At 35.6% G+C, this 15,042-nt stretch overlaps 2 pseudogenes; both read left to right on the top strand.

Annotated features, from left to right (window-relative positions):
- Positions 1-4,026: 4,026 nt before the first annotated feature.
- LOC101552509 (Y-box-binding protein 1-like) overlaps positions 4,027-15,042 on the top strand; it is a 31,595-nt pseudogene continuing 20,579 nt past the window's right edge.
- On the top strand, positions 8,657-8,752 carry LOC129400548 (U6 spliceosomal RNA; annotated as a pseudogene).

Genomic DNA, 15,042 nt, shown 5'->3' with positions numbered 1-15,042 from the left:
AGGCTGCCCAGTTTGCTGGGCTCATCCAGGGAAAATACAAGAGATGAAACAGAGACAGCCAAGGGCCCTGGGGAGAGCAGCAGCAGATAAGTTATGCTCTTCAGGAGATGAACAAGCTGGCAGGCTTGACTTTACAGTTGGCCTTGAGACAAATTACAGAATAGCTCGTGCTGGGGACAGGGCAGTCACTCACAGATTTGTTGATGGCTTCTGTCAGAACAATGTGGGTTGATGCAAGTGGTGACCCTCCTCCCCCTGACTCCCGTCCGAAACTCTGAAGTCCGGAGTAAACATGTCTCACAGAGGCTTGACCGATTCTGTGGAATTTGGGGAGGTGGCTGTGTTTAACCAAGGTTTAACGTGAACACACAGAGCCAAATGAGCAGTTCACTGCTGTTATCAGTGATATTGTTTTTCACAGTGCCCACTGTCTTGTCTAACTCCTTATTTCCTGTGTTCTCTCTGTCTAGAGTGTTGCCTCAGTGAGGCAGCCAACATCCTCACCATCTGGGGTAAGGTTGGGAGTTAGCTGTTCTGTGTGGCTTGGGCAACTGCCTTGAGAAAGAGTTCTGGGGAAAAGCAGGTTACTCACATGCAGATATGTGTTGACCTGCTGGAAATGGGTGTAGACAAGACTAAGACATTCTGCTGAAATCTGATTTTGGCCAGCAGGGACACATCACTGTGCCAGCCCCCATGGTTTTGAGCCCAGATTAGACTACATGGTCGTCTTGGCTGTTGACTACAGGGGCACCCCACATGCAGTGAGTGGTCCATTAAGAACCTGGAGCAGGAATGGAGAGTGATTTATTGCTCCTTCCCTCGCTTAGCAGTTGATGGTCCCAGAAATGAATGTGACCTTCCTGAGGGGAGTGGAAGAAAAGAATACTTTGAAATTAATACATGGTCAGTTAAGAGTTCTTCCTATAATTGAGCATATAGAATCTGCTGATACTTTCATGGAGGTCAAAACGGTATAGAACACCAGGCCAGGTGGGATCCACGAAGAAACAACTGTTTTGTAAGGTAATCAGAGCTAATAGTATGGAACGTTAATATCTATTAAAAATAGCATGCAATGATTAAAAACACTTAAAACTTTATTATTTAATCAAAAGTTAGCTGTGATCTTATTTTAAATAAACTATAAAACCATGGTGCTTCACATTTTAATCATAAATCTGCCTTATATATTCAATAAAATGCTAAAATTTCATAAAAAAGCATCCTTTTCCCTCCCTCCCTTCTTTATTCCTTCCCTCCCTCTCTCCTTCCTTCCTTCCTTCCTTCCTTCCTTCCTTCCTTCCTTCCTTCCTTCCTTCCTTCCTTCCTTCCTTCCTTCCTTCCTTCCTTCCTTCCCTCCTTCCTTCCTTCCTTCCTTCCTTCCTTCCTTCCTTCCTTCCCTCCTTCCTTCCTCCTTCCTTCCCCAGATGAAACAAGTATTACAGAAAGACATGAAAATAAATGTTCAGAAAACAATAAAATAGAACAATTTTCCAATGAATGTCTCAAAATTACTTGGTCACTTAAAAAAATTCACCCCCCTTAATTTCTGAATCTACACTTGTTGATCCCTTTGCTATTGATGTATACATGCTGACCTTATAATTATTCTCTGATGCTTACCTTTCAATCTATTAGTATTGTCGTTGCGATTTTGGATTAGACTGTGTGGTGCTCTGGGGTTACTCCTGGCTCTTCACTCAGGGATCAATTGTGGTGAGCTCAAGGGATAGTCTGGGGTGTTGGAGATCAAATCCAGGTTGGCCACATGCAAGGTAAATGCTTTGCCCACTGTACTATCATTCTGGCTGACACTCAATATTCTCAGTTTGAACTTCAATTAGGTAAATGAAATTAATGGCTTTCAATATTTATCAGGAATTCCATGATTATGTCTCTCTTTAAAAATAATCTTCCTCATGATTCGTGAAAATATTTTTTCCTCCAGCCTATAAGTCTACCTTTTACACTTTGCTTCAGTCAAGTTCAGGATTCCAAACACAGATTTTTTTATTCCACATTGGGAAAAAACTGTATTTTCACAATATAACATATAGGATATTTCAGGCTATTTTCAATGATGAGAAATTAGTATGAAATTAAACATATTCAATAACGTCTAAGAGCACTACCATCTAAATATACATATAGTTAGCTTGTACCCCATACTTGGAATTTGTAGAAGGTTGGGCATAATTTAGCTTTATACTTATAAAATTAAAATTATCTTATTGTTATATACATCTAGTCTCCTATCAGGGGAAATTTGTTTCGCTATTTAAATATGCATGGGCAAGATTATTCTGATCATTCTAATTTATAAATAGGTTATATTACTTTCAGAATGTTTCAAAGAAGTTAGAATTATGTTTAAAATGTAGCAATGTAATAAAAAATAAAGGAGCATAATGTAATATCAATCAAGCATGTACTCTGTCCACAGGTTCTTTCAAAATAAATGTTGAATTTTGGGCCAGAGATATACATCATAGGGCTAGAGCATATGTTCAGGTATGAGTTCGGTACTGCATACTCCCTCTGCTACATGCAGCTGTAGTGGCCCTCACCATCAGTCTGATTGAGTAATAATAACTCATCCCTGGGTCCAAGCACTGGACTATCAGAACCTCTTAGTTGGACTGAGTATTGTATTTTGCACTTGTTCTGTTTGTTTTTTCATCTGGGGACCACCCTCGACAGTGCTCCAGGCTTACTCCTGGCTCAACTCCCTCGTCAGTGATCATTACTGGTGGCTGGGGACCAGATTGTTAGGTATTGAACCCATATCAGCTGAGTGTTAAGGCAAATGTCTTACCTATTAATATCTACCTATTTATATCTCCCCAGCCCCAGTAGTTGTACTTTTCACTGTAATTTTAAGTGAAAAATTTATTTCAGGTGTCTTAAATGTTACTTAAAATATGTGAATCACAAGGTGTGGGAATAACTGGCACCTCATATGGTCTTCTGAGAATGGCCACGGGTCTCTCCTGAGCACAGAGCCAAGAGCAAACCCTAGGTAGCCCAGATGTCGCCCAACGAAATTTAAATAAATAATCATCAGGATGAATAACTGCAAAAATTAACAATATATAGACATTAAATGTGTGAATATATGACTTTAGAAGCAAGGAAAAAAATGTTTAAATGATTCTGGAGGAAGCCAAGGCTTGTTCAACTTTCACCTGTGTCTTGATAAAATGGGTAGTAATGCAATTAAGTTTATTTCAGCCTCACGTGAAGTGACTCAATTTACTTCTCTTTAATTCTAAAACTCATTTTTCCCCTTATTAATGGCTAAGGGTTACTTTAACTTTGGCATGTGCCATGAGATTCAGTCAGTCTTATAAGGGCTTGATTCTGAATTCATTTTTGAAAAGTTTGGTTTGTACCAGCAGCTGCTTGAATGAAGACCAGGAGAACAAATAGACACAGAGGTAGCAGTAGACTGTCCTCGACTGAGACTGCACAGAAAAATATTTGGGCTCAATCACTGGTACAAAGATACTGTTGTCTTCAGCTCCACTGACTTCTTTGTCACCATTCTTATCATTCATTCCTACTTGATACAACTCCCACTTTCCGAAGTATCCTTTCTACTGTTAGCAATCTTTGTATTTAATGCTTTCTTTTCTTTTTTCAAGTTCTCCCAAATGGGCAATGATCTCTCTCTCTCTCTCTCTCTCTATATATATATATATATATATATTTATTGAAGTGAAATAAGTATTTATTGAAATGAAAGAGATAATTCTTGTGTCAGCATATTTAGAGAAAAATAGAGCAAATTTCAAAATTTAAATGTTGGCTGGAAAAATAGAAACAGGAAAAAATTACTATATAATGATGTTTACTTACATTAAAATTCCACCTGAAGATTGCAAAATAGTACTATCAAGTAAAAGTGATTTGGAGTTATTTTTCAATTTATTTCATTATATTTTGAGGTGCACATTCCTTGGTGCTCAGGGCTACTCTTAGCTTTAAATTCAGGGATCATTCCTGATAAGCTTACGAGACTGTATGCGGTGGCAACCATCAAACCCAGGTCGTAAACGCAAACAAGGTGAGTTTCCCTACCCACTGTCCCATCTCTCTAATCCCTAAGACAAAATTTTTTTTTTAAAAGCGTATTAGAAATGTGGTACAAAAATACACAGAAAATGGTCATCATTGTGAGTAATTGGCCCAGAACAGACTGTAGGAATAAGTTTAGCTTTCTCAAGATTCTTTTTATAGGAGTCCGAGTTGCAGAATAACTTGTTTTTCTGCCCCTGAGCAAGGAACTCGGATACAGGCACCCCAGGTTGCAAGTCAGACCAGATAACCAGATGCCTATTAGATGCCTCCTACAAAACCCATGCCACTAGACCTATGACTGCCCTAAAACCCAGGACATTCTTGAACATTGACACATTGAGTTTCTGATCTCTAAAACTATAGGCTAAGGAGTGATGTCCTTCTAAATGGATTGGTTAGGAAAATATGTAGATTACAAATCTATTGGCTATGAAATGCGTGGGCTCTGCTGTAATGGCCGGTGAAGGCCTATATAAGATCTCATTTGAAGAAGTTCTGGGCCTTGCCTCGCACATGGGACTTGTGTGTCACTGTGTGCATATGCACGACCCTGGCTAGCCAGCTTAATAAACTACCTGCTTGCTAATTGTATTCCTGTGTGGTCCTTGTCTGCGGTCGGAGTTCCAGAACCGTGCCCTAACATCATTAAAGGGTTTAAAGAGTTAAGGGCCAACTAAATGCCAACTATTATTTTGAGACTGTACCTCTAGAGAAGTCCTAGTTTTAAAAATCAAAGGACAGAAAACAGCGATTCTTTTATAATAGGAATCAATAAAAGATAAGCTTTGAAAAATTAACTTATAAAGAAACATATTATACTCCAACAAGGATAAGTGCCAGAATTTTAATATGGAATTGACTTTTGTCTTCTTTAGATGAAAAACCCCTTTGTGTTAAAAATAAAGCATAGTAATTATTTAAGGGCCATACCTAGATGTGCTTAATGCTTACTTCTGTCTCTGCACAGGGATCACTCTTGCGCTGCTCGAGGGACCATCTGTTGTATCAGGAATACAGCCTCGGCTAGCTGAATGCGAAGAAAGCAACTTTCCAGCTGTTCTATCACATTTGTCCTATAATTTTAAGGTATTATAGCAAAATATTTTGACTCTCGGGTGCCTGTAATGAATTTAACATTTTTAGAAAGAAAAAGAAATCATTTAAGAAACTGCAGCACTGTAGCACTATCATCCCATTGCTATCGATTTGCTGGAGCAGGCACCAGTAACGTCTCCATTGTGAGACTCCATTGTTTTTACTGTTTTTGACATATCAAATATGCCACAGGGAGCTTGTCAGGCTCTGCCGGGCAGGCAAGATACTTTCGGAAGCTTGCTGGGCTATCTGGGAGGGAGGGACAAAGGAATGGTACCTGGATGAGCTACGAGCAATGCAAACGCCCTACCCGCTGTGCTATCATTCTAGTCCTCTCTTTAGGTAAACACAATTTATATTTTCATTCCTGTGAGTTATTATTATGGGGAATGGATGTGGGACTTGGGGACAAAATCCAGTAGAGGTTCAGGGTTACTTGAAGCTTGATGTACAGGGTCACTTCCAGTGGAGCCAGAGCTTGAATATGGAGTTCCAACATATAAAGCATTTGCTAAAAATCTAATACAAAGAAAATGCTTTATAAGTCAAATCAGAAAAATAAGAAATGAAATAGAAGATTATTTAAAAAGTTACCACTTGTGGTAGAAATATTATAGTCGTATTATTTTCATCTGTAAATTTACATTTCTGAAACTAATATTAGTAAAATAAAACGTGCCGTTTTAGTAGTTCCAATTCCTTTGCTTGTGATGCACTTTTGCGAAAAATTTGGGGAAAAATTTATAGAATAATTTTGCAAAAAGTATGAAACAACATATAAGTATCACTGTTTCACTGTATCACTGCCATCACATTGTTCATCGATTTGCTGGAGCAAGCAACAGTAATGTCTCCATTTGTCCTAGCCCTGAGATTTTAGCAGCCTCTCTTTACTTGTCCTTCCTAATGGTGCCACATTGGAGGGTCTTTCAGGGTCATAGGAAAAGACCAATCATTGTTAGTGTTTTTGGCATATAAAGTACACCACGGGGAGCTTGCCGGGCTCTGGCATCAGTATTTTACAAATATCAATATTTTAAAATATTTCAAATAAATCAACATGTTCCATTAAGAAATATCAGTAGTTGGGAATTGCACTTTTTCATTATCATCATAACATATGCACATTTTCCTAGGGTAGCGACCTTCACTAAGAAGTATATTGTAATATCTTAAATTTATTACATTTATTGTAATATAAAATATGTTGTATCACTTGTCATCCCATTGATCTTTGATTTGCTCGAGTCAGTAACATCTACATTTGTCCCTGTCGCATGCTAGTGTAGCCCAGTGATATCTGCTCACTCCAGGAACAGGAAGAGCCTCAAATCATTCATTCCTCATTCAGGGTTTTGATAACGAAGTCTGACCATCTTGTTGGTGTGTGGCCACTCGGTCTTTTGACATCCCATGGAATCCACTCGGTAACAGCTCTAGTCCTTGGGTCGTCTCTGAATCGCATTACGTGTCTGGCCCATCTGATTTTTGATGTCTTGGCAAACAAGACAGCATCCCTGATTCTTGATTGTCGACAGATGTCGGAACTCCGGATTCTTTCTCTCACTTGAGTGCAATGTGATACTCCTAGCATGGCTCTTTCGATTCCTCTTTGGGATAACCAAATAGCGTTCTTAGCCTGTTTTGTAGGGCCTGGGTACCTGAGACTTATGTTAGTACTGGGAGAATGGTGGAGTTGAAAATATGTACCTGGAGACGGAGGATCTTTGTCCTCTTAACCACTTCTTCAACACTCTCGAAGGCGTTCCACGATGCTCTCTTCTTCCTGCACAGTTCTGGTGCCAAGTCGTTCCTCATGTTGAGTTCTCGACCCAGGTACACATAGCTGCTGCATTCAGAGATGTTCGTTCCATTGAGAGCAAACGGAACGTCAGGGACTAGTTTGTTTTTCATGAACACCATTTTGCTGAGATTCAGCTGCAGTCCGACCTTTCCACACTCAAGGTCGAAGCCGGCCAGCATTTTTGCTGCTTGGCTAATGTTTGGTGTATTTAGAATGATGTCATTAGTGAACAGGTGGTGTAGTTGCTGACCATCTATCTTCACTCTGATTCCTTCCCATTCCAGTCGTCTCATGATGTTATCGAGGGTGGCACTGAAGAGTTTCCGTGAAATGGTATCACCCTGCTGAACTCCTCTCTTTACATCAATGATCACTTCCTTGTAGAATGGTGAGATCCTGGTGGTGAATCTGTAATACAGCTGTCAGAGAATCTTGATGTAATGAGTTTGAACGCCCTGTTTGGCCAGGGCTTTGATGACTGCTTCAGTCTCAACAGAATCAAGGGCATTCTTTAAATCGATGAACATTAGACAGAGCTGCATCTTACACTCTCTCGAAATTTCGATGAGTTTGGTCACTGTGTGGATATGGTCGATTGTGCTGAATCCTTTTTGGATCCTGGCTTGCTCACATAGTTGTCCTTCATCTAGTGTTCTGCCCATTCTATTCAGGATGACTTGAGTGAACAGCTTGTAGATGACAGACAGCAGGCAGATGGGGCAATAGTTGCCAATGTCGTGGATGTCTCCCTTCTTGTACAATAGAACGGTCCTGCTGGTTTTCCACTGGGACGGAAACTTGAATTCAGACAGGTAAGCAGCCGAGTCAGTGTATTGATGAGTACTGGCAGCAGATTCTTCAGGTGTTCGGGTCTGACCTTTTCTAGACTGGGTGCTGTACGAGTCTTCACCAATGAAATGGCATGTTGGATTTTGGAAGGGAGAACATTGGGAATGACATATCAATCCTGTGGAATTTGGTAAATGGGCAGTTGGATGTGGCTATCGAAGAGATCCGACTATAAGTTGTGAATAATCCTCTCTATTGTATATATTGTAATGTATTATAATAATTAGACTCACTTGATATTATTTGCTCCCATCAATTCAGGAATCATTTGTAAGTACTCACCCTGTTCCTGATATTAGACTAAAGATATAATGGACAAGCTTTAAAAGCAAATGAGAGTATAATTATACAAATTTTAATTAAATGGGTATAAATTCATATAAATATAAAACTTGTATGAAGACCTTATTTATCCTTCTTTGAAATCTGAAACATGGTTATGAAAATTGTTTTTTCTTATCCCTTTTTATTATAAAGTGCATTGAAAAAGGATTATAAAGCTATGAGGTCTATGAATTTTTACCATATAGCAGAAAAACCTCTAAAGACTGCTGATAAATGAGTCTGAGAGCAGTACATAGCTATGATTAGAATTCTCTTTGAATATATGGAAAGGCAGGCCAGTTAATTTACTACTAGACGTTAAAAAACTATATGGCTTACTGGTTATAAGAGGTTTACTTAAAACATAACCTATATATATATAGCATAAAATGATTGAAAGCATTAATAAAACTCAAACAACAAAACCTATTAGCTACATCAGTATCAGATGAAATTAACTTCAAGAAAAGCTAAATTTACAAAATCAATAAACAGTGCTAGCTCCAGCAGGAACTCTCCTAAAATTGGAAGGATGCAGAGATTAGCATGGACCCTGAACAAGGATGAATGCAAATGTGTGAAATATTTCATATTACAAAATCAATCAACACATAAAATATCTTAGTAATTATAGAAATACAAACTAAAACACAATGAAATCTGTGCTCAAATTTTCCCCTTCCTGTATTATGCTAACAAAGTATAAGGTCTGCTTACAGTCAATTTTATAAGGCTCCATAGAAGTGAAAATGTGGTGAGAAAATACATTGATCTCCCTTTCACATAGACACATTTTTTAAATAACCACTTTAGAAAATAATTGAGAATTATGCAATAAAGTAGAAAAATCTCATCAATTCTAATTTGTTTAGAGGAATTCTTGACTTGTATAATGCTACACATGTAGAGGATACATTGTTCATAATAGAAACAAATGCCATAAAACCACATATCTAAATATCAAATACCTAAATACAAAAATAGAACCCAAATACCCTAGTGCCCAATGACAAAATAAATAAACATATTTGACATCTTGGCATTTAAAATACAGAACACTCTATAGCATTGGAGTTTTAAAAAAAAGTTGGGTACACCTTCAGATATCATCTTAGCAAGTCATAGGGGTTTTATTTTTTAATTAATATTAAAGTAAATTGTCAAGAATACTAATTTCCTTTATACGTGTATATTAAAATTAATTAAAATATTGCATGTGTAAAATTTTGCACAATTTGGATAAGCTTAAGAAATAAACAGAAAATTATTTCTGGCAGATGGAAAAAATGGTAAAAATTATAACTGGCATACATAAAATTGATATTAATAATGTTCAATTGCTTATATATAAAATTGATATCATATGTATATAAAATTGATATCTATAATGTTCACTTCTGTATGTAAAGAATTGAGTATAAACATATTAGCTTTTACATTCCTTAAATCATACACTGTTTGCTTTCTCTAATGGGCCCTTATTATTTTAAGAGAAATTAACACTTACAAAAATGAAAAGTGAATAAAGTGAATAATTAATGAGTAAACAGGAATTCAGATTGTTGATTAGGATGATTTGTTACAACTCAGTCCTCAAGAGACTTCATATAACCCTTCTAATATGGGTTCTATGAAGAAAATTATTATTTAGAATCTTTTCCAAGTTGTATTTTCTCAATCTTAGGAGTATGTATTTTTAATATAAGTTTCCTCTGAAAAATTTCAATTAAACAATGCATGTACTGAGTGAGTATTGGTGTATATCACTAGATTTTTCAGGGACATAATTTCACACCTGTTCAAATTGTAAACTTAAAGATTTCTTAATATAGTATTAGAATATTTGATAATTTTTGTCAAATATTGAACATAGATTTTTTCCAAGTAACAAACCCCCAATGCTTGTAGTGACTATCAAATTTCCATTCTTGAAAATTTTCAGTGAAATCTTACTTATTTAAAAGAACCTTTAAAATATTACAGCACAGTGGGAAAGTTATGATTTTATTTTTACTATATATGACAGAAATAAAGAACTTAAGAATGCATAACTTTTAAAAAACTTCCTAAATGAGGAAAAACACTATTATGTGCAAATCAAGTTAGCTGATATCTTGCAAAATAAACTTTGAGAGGAAACTCTGAAACAAGGATATCAGGACACTGACATTATGGTAGTGTTTATTCCTGTAATGCTGATTTCATGAATTTCTACCATTATTACAATAAAAAGGTAAGTTATGGTGATTAAAATGAAAAAAAAGCATGATAGCTACATTTTAAAGGGATTCTCCTAATAGAAAATTTCTTTTATAAGTCATTTGAAGTATTTCGCATTTATAACTAAAGATAAATTAAGTTGACTTTGTTTATAAAATCAATGCATGCATAATTTTAAATGTGTCATATTGATTTTATAAAAGACCTAGAGCAGTTCTTTTCAACTGCTGGTCTATGAACAGTTGTCAGTGTCATGTTTATAGTGTTTATGCAATAATTTGCATATCTTTCTTTTATTAAAAAAGTTCTATAATAAATTCTATGATTGTAAACATCTGCTGATTGCTTTTATACTTTAGCCTCTAGAAATTTATAGGAATGCAAAAAAGTGTTAATAACTATAGAGTGCACAAAGACAGACTTCTAACTAAAACAACTTCTACTCAATTTTAAATTAATAATAAAATTTAATTTGAACACCATTTGGATAAATGGGACTGCTATAAATTTAATATTTGAGGCAGCTATAAATGCACAAAATAATAAAGCTTAATTTGTGATTTCATAATAAAATTTCTTAAATCAGAAGAACCAACTAGATTCAAGTTAAGACTCCCACATTAATACCTACATAATCTCTAGAAGTAATTATTGTCTAAATGGTCTGATGGTAAAATGAAATAGATTTCTGCCCTACTTACAGATGGAACATTGTGATAAATGTGAGGTCACTGGGTAAGTGAAATGAACCATACAAGTGTATGATACTAATGCATTATGAAACTAGAAATTCTATATAGTATGAATATATCAAAGTAATGGTTTGGAGTCTCAGATATTGTAATAAAAATAGATAAATATAAAATGAATGGAGGAATATAGAGAAGAATTAGCAATATAGATTTATCCTACACAAAAATTTCACAGATCATTAGTATTCATAGGTATGTAAACTATCAAAAATATCTTCTGATATACAGAATTCATAATCTAATAGGAAAAGTAGATGTATTAAATAACTCAATGTTCATTTGTTATTAGTTTCTTCAGATGATCACATTGTTCAATAAATATATTTTGCCAATATGTAATCAAGACTCTAAATAAATTTTAAAACCATCCTACGCATAATTCACACATTTAATTTTTAATATTTATTGTTAATATTAACCTCTACTTAAACATGCTTGAAAAAATTTAGTATAATATGTTGAGTGTTTATAAAATGTATATATTTTATAAAATGAGTATGTACAAGATAAAACGATAGAATAGCCACACATTTTAAACATGACACTAAAATTTAACTAGCTTACATGAAAAATTTAGTCACTACTTTCTCCAGTTTTTTCTTCATTTGAAATCAGAAAAAAGAAACATTTACAAAATATAATCTGGTAGAGAAAAATTGGTAGAAGGACATTTTGACAGTGTAAATGACACCAGAATTTTAGTAATAGATACAGTTAGGATTACACAGAAATAGAGCTGTGAATAAATTCTCTCAAAAACTTTTAGTATTTTAAACCAATAGTAAATCAATAATATTTGATGAAATATATTCTTAATGTAAATATAAGAATAAAATATCATTTGGGACATTTTTATGAAGCATCAGGTAACAAAATAACAGCTAATGGTGGTAATTATAACTTGATACCTGAAAATTATTTTAAGGTTTCTGTGTTTTCTTTTCACAAGGCATGTAAAAATATACATTTTTCTTACCTTTTCCAAGGATAAATAGGAGATAAACTGTAGCTCAACTTAAGCAACAATTTATTAAAATTTTCATATGGCAATGCCCCATTAAATTACAGGAACTGGCCACATTCAACAGAGAAGAATACGGGCGTTCCGGTAAGCCACGCAGCCTGGAGAATGCTCTGGACCCCAGCCGGGCCAGCAACACCAGGGAGCCAGACGGAGGAGGTACAGCCGGTACGCCTTCTCCAGATGGAGCCCTGGCGACACTGAGCAGAAACTAACACGGGTCCGGGATGCGGGACTGGGACATCTCCAAACCGCGTGGCCGCATTGAAAACATACAATCTATTAATTCCATCCAGGATGTCTGACTATTGGAGGAAAACCTCCAAATAATAATAGTGAGATTCCTGAATGTAATCAAAGTAAGGAAAGAGTAAAGTGAAAAATGTCTGCCACACGGGCAGAGGGGGAGTGTCAGGGGGTGTATGTGGGTGTTTGGTGGTGGATCAAGTTTGAAAACTTTGTAACTGTATTTCATAGTGATTTATTAAAAAATAATTTAAAAAATAAATTACATGAACTAAATTGTTGACGCTCTAGGAAATCTATTTGGCAGGTAATAAAATTTTTTAGGAGATCTGGGCTAGGCTGGAAAGATACTAGAACAAGTATGGCATTTTCCTTGTATGTGGGGGACTTTGTTGTGATCTTTCACACCACATACGGTCCCTTGAGTACTGCCAAGAATGATCCTTAAGCACAGAGTGAGGAATAAGCCCTGAGAATCACTAAGGCTGACCCACAAAAACAAACTGAATCACTAGGTGTAACCCATAAAAACAAACTGTAAAAAGAAAGTCATGCTTAAGTTTCTACTGAATTAATATTGATTCCAATTCATAGTAAATTTTATACTCTGACCGAGAAATTACTTATCTATATGGAATTTTATATCCTTACATATTTTTCATATCATGTACACTTAAAACTGTGTATTTTACATATCTAAAGGTGATAAAGTAAAACAAATAGCTTAATATAAATTGTAGCCATGAAAAATGGTTCTGTTAATATAAATTTTGTAAACTTTTGTGTCAGTTTTTGCTTTGATAGTTGTGGTGCTATATTTTGAGTCCTTATAACATATCCTAGACTTATTGGGCAACAATTTTTTTTTTTTTGCTTTTTTGATCACACCCGGTGATGCACAGTGGTCACTCCTGGCTCATGCACTCAGGAATCACCCCTGGCGGTGCTCAGGGGACCATATGGGATGGTGGGATTCGAACTCGGGTCGGCTGCATGCAAGGCAAATGTCCTACCCGCTGTGCTATCACTCCAGCCCGGAACAAAAATTTTTTAATTTTTTAAAAAATTTAAAAATTTTTAGCTGTTTTTGACTTTTCCCTGCCCGTACATAAACAATCTTTTTTAAATTATTATTTTACATTTAGCATCTTTCCACTATTTCTTTTTTATTTTATTGATTCACTATGAGATATAGTTATAAACTTTCATGTCTGAGTTAAAATCACACAATGATCAAACACTTATCCCTCCACCAGTGCACATTCTGCATCACCAATATCCCCAATATAACCCCTACTTTCCCACCCTTCCATTACCTCCATGGCAGTCAATATTTCCCATTACCTCTCTACTTTTAGGCATTACAGTTTTCAATGCAGATACTGAGAGGTTATCCACTGTTTCATTTGGTAAAATAATTCTCAGGATATACAGTGTGCTAGGAAATATTCAATACCTTAGAGAATATTTGGAGAACTGAAGAAAAACAAACAAAATAAAACATACAAACTTGACTTTCAGGAGTCACAGAACATTGAGAGAAACAGCTATTAAAACCACCCAAATAGGATCTAAATTGCAACTATAGTCAATAAATGACTATAACTGATTTATTTCTAATGTAATTTAACTTGTTTAGGAAGATTAGAAAAGAATTATCCTGGATGCTTTGTTAGAGATGAGATTTTAACAAAGCACAGTCATTGCATAGGTGAAAAGAAGTGAATACTAAGAAAGAGTATTTCAAATAGAAATAACAGCATGTACAGACTTCCCGAGTCAATGAAAGCTATGATGCATTTGATGCACTGAAAGATAATTGTGCAGGAGTGACAGCCAGAGAGATCAGTACAAAAGAAGACAGTTTTCTCTGTTTCAGTTCTTTATTATTCAAACTCCTCAGTACTTATAATTCCTCTGCCGCTAATTTCTACTTATAATTTGCTTTGCATTAATTATTTGGTACTCTCCTTCAATTATGTTCATATGTTATATATTCCAATGTAAACCAAAATTCGAGTTTCTATATAGGCTGCTTTCAATATTTGTTGTGTTAATTAGGGAATCAGAGATTGAATCAAGCTATCCTCCCCTCTTCCTCCATCCCAACCTTTGCCAGTGTACTAACAAGACCAAATATGTTGCCTGATGAAACTCTTTCTTTTGCCCATTTCTGTAAAGAGCAAATGACAAAGATTTCAAATTTTATCTCCAATAAAAGAATGCATTTCTACTTAAACTTGCAGCAAATCATCAAGGGATATGTTCTACTTTTATATGATAGACATAGTTTATACATTATTTCAAACTCCCCTCTGTCTTACATATTGCCATTCATAATAAATTTGGTAAAGCCTTGAAATGGACCAAATATAAGTGAAGACTAGTGAACCCTGTTGTCTGTAGTGTGATCTTTGCCCTTCAGTGTTTCTCAAATTTGGCACTACAGCTCTCCCCCTGCTCCTAACTACAAGAGGAACCCTCAGTTTTCCTTTGTCACTTATCAAGAGATACTCTAATTTAGACCACATTATAAACAGCTTCAGTCTGTAACTTTAAAATCTAGTGCACTCTGTAAGTTACTCAGACAGAGTCAGTGATATTGTTCATAATTTTTAGCACATGAAGGCAGGGAAAGAGTCAGCAAT

This window comes from Sorex araneus, chromosome X (genome assembly GCF_027595985.1).
Source record: "Sorex araneus isolate mSorAra2 chromosome X, mSorAra2.pri, whole genome shotgun sequence".
NCBI lineage: Eukaryota > Metazoa > Chordata > Mammalia > Eulipotyphla > Soricidae > Sorex > Sorex araneus.
This window is presented reverse-complemented; position numbering and strand designations above follow the sequence as displayed.